Source organism: Mustela lutreola, chromosome 18 (assembly GCF_030435805.1).
Source record: "Mustela lutreola isolate mMusLut2 chromosome 18, mMusLut2.pri, whole genome shotgun sequence".
Classification (NCBI taxonomy): domain Eukaryota; kingdom Metazoa; phylum Chordata; class Mammalia; order Carnivora; family Mustelidae; genus Mustela; species Mustela lutreola.
Genome location: NC_081307.1, coordinates 657,365 through 664,443, shown reverse-complemented (window position 1 = coordinate 664,443; position 7,079 = coordinate 657,365).

The window sequence follows — 7,079 nt, the reverse complement described above, 5'->3', positions numbered from 1 at the left end:
CAGACTTGGACTTGCCACCAGGTGCCATACGCCGAACTCGCAGTAACAACCCCATGGAGAAACGTGCAGTCAGATGCTGTCTTCCACCACGATGTGGCAGCGATGTGGGTGGCAGTGGGTGTGCCGGGGAAAGAGTGGAGACAGTCCCCCACAGTACCGCATCCCAGTGCACGGCCGTGTGCAGGGATTCTGTCGCCTCCTCTCTCCTGTGGTGAAGGCACTGGCCTAGACCCCTAGTCTGCCTGAGCGCCAGAGCTAAAGCAAAGCCTTACCTACCCCAGCAGATGGTATTAGGCATAGAGTGCCTTGCTAGAACATGCACGCTGCAGCAGGGTTGTGTCTGTGTCTGCTTACTTCGGCATAGCAAGGTGAACCCTGGGCGTGAACATGGAGCCCTGGAAAGCAAGGTCCAAGAGGCACCAGCTCTCCCGCGGCTCTTCTTCCCTGCCGCGGCAGAGCGAACACACAAAGCCTTGCTGAGGAAGCAGCAGTGAAGTGCGGTTTGTGCCAAGCTGAAAACCTCTGTGAAAGTATAGCAGTCACTGGGAAATCAGAGTCGGTTCTGTGGGCTGCTGTGGCTGCTTGCCTTAGCCTAGTATTCGCAGAACTATGGGAGAAACCCGCGAGGAGCGAAAGACTCTTTGTCCGGCATCCCCTCTGGGAAAGCACAGCATTCTTTGGGAAATCAGAGTCGGGTCTGTGGGATGCTCCTGTTAGCCTGATCTGGTCTCCAAAGCACGGTGTAATAAACCCGCATGGAGCGAAATCTTCTTTGCCTGGGCATCCCCTCTGCCTGAGAGAGACGCGCGGTTGCGCCTGCGGAAAGACCCTTAAGGAAAGGGACACTGCGCTCCCCAGGAGCATGTCTGTGGAAGGTGCAGCACGCTCCCCGGGGAGAAGAACAGGAGCCGTTGGCCTTCTGGTCTGGAAACGGTTGCGAAGCAGGAGAGCCGGCCCTGGCAGGCACAGCGGCCAGTGGCAATACAAGTGTCACCCGCTCCCAGTGCAGAGAGACAGAAGCCTGGCTGCTAAGGAGAAAGGAGGGGATGATTACGGCAGGATGCGTGCTCCACTCTTAGGAAAGAGTCTGGGCAAAAAGCATGCCTGTCCTGAGCCTCTGGGCCCAAAGAGATAGCAGCTCCTTGGTCACCTGTCCCTGGGGCAGACATGCGCTAGCCACCAGGCGCCTACCCTGAACTCGCAGAAACAGCTCCCTGAAATAACGGGGAGTCAGATGCCGTCTTCCTCCAGGATGTGGAAGCGTGGATTTGGCGCGGGGTAGAAGGGGAAGGAGTGGCGACAGTCCCCCAAAGCTCCCTGTTCAGTGCACGGGCCTTGTGCAGGGATCCTGTCACCTCTGCTTTCCTGTGGCGAAAGCACTGGCCTAGTCGGCGAGTCTGCCTGAGCGCCAGAGCTAAAGCCAAGCGATGCCTACACAGGGAGATGGTAGTGTGCATAGAGTGCCATCCTAGGCTACGCACGCCACTGCAGGGTTGTGGCTGTGTCTGCTTAGTTCGGCCTGGCAGAGTGAAACTAGGACGCGAACATGGAGCCCGGGAAAGCAAGGCCCAAGAGGCACCATCTCTCCCGCAGCTCTTCTTCCTTGACGCGACAGAGAGAATGACCAAAGACTTGCTGAGGAAGCAACAGTGAAGTGCGGTTCGTGCCAAGCTGAAAACCTCTGCGAAAGCATAGCAGTCGCTGGGAAATCAGAGTCCTTTCTGTGGGCTGCAGTTGCTGCTTGCCTTAGCCTAGTATTCGTAGTAGGATTGGAGAAACCCGTATAGATGAAAGCCTCTTTGCTCGGGCATCCACTCTGGGAAAGCACAGCATTCTTTGGGAAATCAGAGTCGCGTCTGAGGGATGCTCCTGTGGGCCTGAGCTGTTCTCCTCAGCAGGGTGGAAAAAACCGGCATAGAGCTAAATCCTCTTTTCCTGGGCATCCCCTCTACCTGAGAGAGAAGCGCGATTGCGCCTGTGGGAAGAGCCTTAAGGAAATGACACGTTGTTCACTGCGCTCCCCAGGAGCATATTTGTGGAAGGTGCAGCAAGCTGCCCAGGGAGAAGAACAAGAGCCGTTGGCCTTCTGGTGTGAAAACGGTTGCGAAGCAGGAGAGCCGGCCCTGGCAGGCACAGCGGCCAGAGGCAATACAAGTGTCACCGGCTCCCAGTGCAGAGAGAAGGAAGCCAGGCTGCTAAGGAGTCAGGAGGGGATGTGGTGGGCAGGGCGCGTGCTCCACTGTTAGGAAGGAGTCTGGGTAGAAAGCATGCCTGTCCTGAGCCTCTGGGCCCAAAGAGATAGCAGCTACTTGGCCACCTGTCCCTGGGGCAGACATGCACTAGCCACCACGCGCCTACGTTGAACTCGCAGAAACAGCTCCCTGAAATAACAGGGAGTCAGATGCCGTCTTCCTCCATGATGTGCAAGCTTGGAGGAGGCACGGCGTTTAAGGGAAAGGAGTGGGGACAGTACCCCAAAGCTCCCAATTCAGTGCACGGGCCGTGTGCTGGGATCCTGTCACCTCTCCTTTCCTGTGGGGAAAGCACTGGCCTAGTCCGCCAGTCCGCCTGAGCGCCAGAGTAAAAGGCCACACGATGCCTAACCTGGGAGATCGTAGTGTGCATAGTGTGCCATCCTAGGCTACGCACGCTCCTGAAGGGTTGTGGCTGTGTCTGCTTAGTTCGGCCTGGCAGGGTGAACCCAGGAAGCGAACATGGAGTCCGGGAAAGCAAGGCCCAAGAGGCACCATCTCTCCCAAAGCTCTTCTTCCCTGGTGCGACTGAAGGCTTGTTGAGGAAGCAGCAGCGAAGTGCTGTTCGCTCCAAGCCAAAGCCTCTGCGAAAGCACAGCATTCGCTGAGAAATGTTCTGCGGGCTGCTACTTCTTACCTGAGCCCAGCCTCGCGGTAGGAGAAACACGCATACAGCGAAAGCCTCTTTGCCTGGGCATCTCCTCTGGGAAAGCACAGCGTTCCTTGGGAAATCAGAGTTGGGTTTGAGGATGCTGCTGCTGCTTGCCTGGGCTAGTCTCCGCAGCTCGGTGGAAGATACCCGCATGGAGCGAAATACCCTTTGCCCTAGCATCCCCTCTGCCTGAGAGGGAATCAAGTGTAGGGAAGGCGCAGCACGCCGCCCGGAGAAGAGAAGGAGCCGTTGGCCTTGGGGTCGGGAAACGCTCGGGAAGCAGGATAGCCTGCCGTGGCACGAACAGCAGGCCAGTGGCAAGACAAGTGTCACCGGCCCTCTGTGCAGAGAGTTGGAAGCCTGGCTGCGAAGGAGGCATGAGGGGACGACTAGGGCATGTTCGCGTGCTCCACTCTGAGAAAGGAGTCTGGGCAGAAGGCAGGCCTCTCTTGTGCCTCTGGTCCCAAGGGTACAGCATCTCCTTGGCCACCTGTCCCAAGGGCAGACTTGGACTTGCCACCAGGTGCCATACGCCGAACTCGCAGTAACAACCCCATGGAGAAACGTGCAGTCAGATGCTGTCTTCAACCACAATGTGGCAGCGATGTGGGTGGCAGGGGGTGTGCCGGGGAAAGAGTGGAGACAGTCCGCCACAGTACCCCATCCCAGTGCACGGGCCGTGTGCAGGGATTCTGTCGCCTCCTCTCTCCTGTGGTGAAGGCACTGGCCTAGACCCCGAGTCTGCCTTAGAGCCAGAGCAAAAAGCAAATCTAATCTACCCCAGGAGATGGTAATAGGCATAGAGTGCCATGCTAGGCCAAGCTCACTGCTGCAGGGTTGTGACTTTGTCTGCTTATTTCAGCATAGCAAGGTAAATCCCGGGCTAAACTCGGAGCCAGGGAAATCAAATGCCAAGAGGCACCACCTTTCCCGCAGCACTTCTTCCCTGCCCCGCAGAGTGAACACCCAATGCCTTTCTGAGGAAGCAGCAGCGAAGTGCGGTTCGTGCCAAGCTGAAAACCTCTGCGAAAGCATAGCAGTCGCTGGGAAATCAGAGTCCGTTCTGTGGGCAGCAGTTGCTGCTTGCCTTAGCCTAGTATTCGTAGTAGGATTGGAGAAACCCGTATAGATGAAAGCCTCTTTGCTCGGGCATCCACTCTGGGAAAGCACAGCATTCTTTGGGAAATCATTGTCGGGTCTGAGGGATGCTCTTGTGGGCCTGAGCTGGTCTCCTCAGCAGGGTGGAATCAACCGGCATGGAGCGAAATCCTCTTTGCCTGGGCATCCCCTCTGCCTGAGAGAGAAGCGCGATTGCGCCTGTGGGAAGAGCCTTAAGGAAATGACACGTTGTTCACTGCGCTCCCCAGGAGCATATTTGTGGAAGGTGCAGCAAGCTGCCCAGGGAGAAGAACAAGAGCCGTTGGCCTTCTGGTGTGAAAACGGTTGCGAAGCAGGAGAGCCGGCCCTGGCAGGCACAGCGGCCAGAGGCAATACAAGTGTCACCGGCTCCCTGTGCAGAGAGAAGGAAGCCTGGCTGCTAAGGAGTCAGGAGGGGATGTGGTGGGCAGGGCGCGTGCTCCACTGTTAGGAAGGAGTCTGGGTAGAAAGCATGCCTGTGCTGAGCCTCTGGGCCCAAAGAGATAGCAGCTCCTTGGCCACCTGTCCCTGGGGCAGACATGCACTAGCCACCACGCGCCTACGTTGAACTCGCAGAAACAGCTCCCTGAAATAACAGGGAGTCAGATGCCGTCTTCCTCCAGGATGTGCAAGCTTGGAGAAGGCACCGCGTTTAAGGGAAAGGAGTGGGGACAGTCCCCCAAAGCTCCCAATTCAGTGCACGGGCCGTGTGCAGGGATCCTGTCACCTCTCCTTTCGTGTGGGGAAAGCACTGGCCTAGTCGGCGAGTCCGTCTGAGCGCCAGAGTAAATGGCCAAACGATGCCTACAATGGGAGAATGTAGTGTGCATAGTGTGCCATCCTAGGCTACGCATGCTCCTGAAGGGTTGTGGCTGTGTCTGCTTAGTTCGGCCTGGCAGGGTGAATCCAGGAAGCGAACATGGAGTCCGGGAAAGCAAGGCCCAAGAGGCACCATCTCTCCCAAAGCTCTTCTTCTCTGGTGCGACTGAAGGCTTGCTGAGGAAGCAGAAGCGAAGTGCTGTTCGCTCCAAGCCAAAGCCTCTGCGAAAGCACAGCATTCGCTGAGAAATGTTCTGCGGGCTGCTGCTTCTTGCCTGAGCCCAGCCTCGCGGTAGGAGAAACACGCATACAGCGAAAGCCTCTTTGCCTGGGCATCTCCTCTGGGAAAGCACAGCGTTCCTTGGGAAATCAGAGTTGGGTTTGGGGATGCTGCTGCAGCTTGCCTGGGCTAGTCTCCGCAGCTCGGTGGAAGATACCCGCATGGAGCGAAATACCCTTTGCCCTAGCATCCCCTCTGCCTGAGAGGGAATCAAGTGTAGGGAAGGTGCAGCACGCCGCCCCGGAGAAGAGAAGGAGCCGTTGGCCTTGGGGTCGGGAAACGGTCGGGAAGCAGGATAGCCTGCCGTGGCACGAACAGCAGGCCAGTGGCAAGACAAGTGTCACCCGCTCTCTGTGCAGAGTTGGAAGCCTGGCTGCTAAGGAGACATGAGGGGACGATTAGGGCATGGTCACATGCTCCTCTGTGAGAAAGGAGTCTGGGCAGAAGGCAGGCCTCTCCTGTGCCTCTGGTCCCAAGTGGACAGCATCTCCTTGGCCACCTGTCCCAAGGGCAGACTTGGACTTGCCACCAGGTGCCATACGCCGAACTCGCAGTAACAACCCCATGGAGAAACGTGCAGTCAGATGCTGTCTTCCACCACGATGTGGCAGCGATGTGGGTGGCAGTGGGTGTGCCGGGGAAAGAGTGGAGACAGTCCCCCACAGTACCGCATCCCAGTGCACGGCCGTGTGCATGGATTCTGTCGCCTCCTCTCTCCTGTGGTGAAGGCACTGGCCTAGACCCCTAGTCTGTCTGAGCGCCAGAGCTAAAGCAAAGCCTTACCTACCCCAGCAGATGGTATTAGGCATAGAGTGCCTTGCTAGAACATGCACGCTGCAGCAGGGTTGTGTCTGTGTCTGCTTACTTCGGCATAGCAAGGTGAACCCTGGGCGTGAACATGGAGCCCTGGAAAGCAAGGTCCAAGAGGCACCAGCTCTCCCGCGGCTCTTCTTCCCTGCCGCGGCAGAGCGAACACACAAAGCCTTGCTGAGGAAGCAGCAGTGAAGTGCGGTTTGTGCCAAGCTGAAAACCTCTGTGAAAGTATAGCAGTCACTGGGAAATCAGAGTCGGTTCTGTGGGCTGCTGTGGCTGCTTGCCTTAGCCTAGTATTCGCAGAAATATGGGAGAAACCCGCGAGGAGCGAAAGACTCTTTGTCCGGCATCCCCTCTGGGAAAGCACAGCATTCTTTGGGAAATCAGAGTCGGGTCTGTGGGATGCTCCTGTTAGCCTGATCTGGTCTCCAAAGCACGGTGTAATAAACCCGCATGGAGCGAAATCTTCTTTGCCTGGGCATCCCCTCTGCCTGAGAGAGACGCGCGGTTGCGCCTGCGGAAAGACCCTTAAGGAAAGGGACACTGCGCTCCCCAGGAGCATGTCTGTGGAAGGTGCAGCACGCTCCCCGGGGAGAAGAACAGGAGCCGTTGGCCTTCTGGTCTGGAAACGGTTGCGAAGCAGGAGAGCCGGCCCTGGCAGGCACAGCGGCCAGTGGCAATACAAGTGTCACCCGCTCCCAGTGCAGAGAGACAGAAGCCTGGCTGCTAAGGAGAAAGGAGGGGATGATTACGGCAGGATGCGTGCTCCACTCTTAGGAAAGAGTCTGGGCAAAAAGCATGCCTGTCCTGAGCCTCTGGGCCCAAAGAGATAGCAGCTCCTTGGTCACCTGTCCCTGGGGCAGACATGCGCTAGCCACCAGGCGCCTACCCTGAACTCGCAGAAACAGCTCCCTGAAATAACGGGGAGTCAGATGCCGTCTTCCTCCAGGATGTGGAAGCGTGGATTTGGCGCGGGGTAGAAGGGGAAGGAGTGGCGACAGTCTCCCAAAGCTCCCTGTTCAGTGCACGGGCCTTGTGCAGGGATCCTGTCACCTCTGCTTTCCTGTGGCGAAAGCACTGGCCTAGTCGGCGAGTCTGCCTGAGCGCCAGAGCTAAAGCCAAGCGA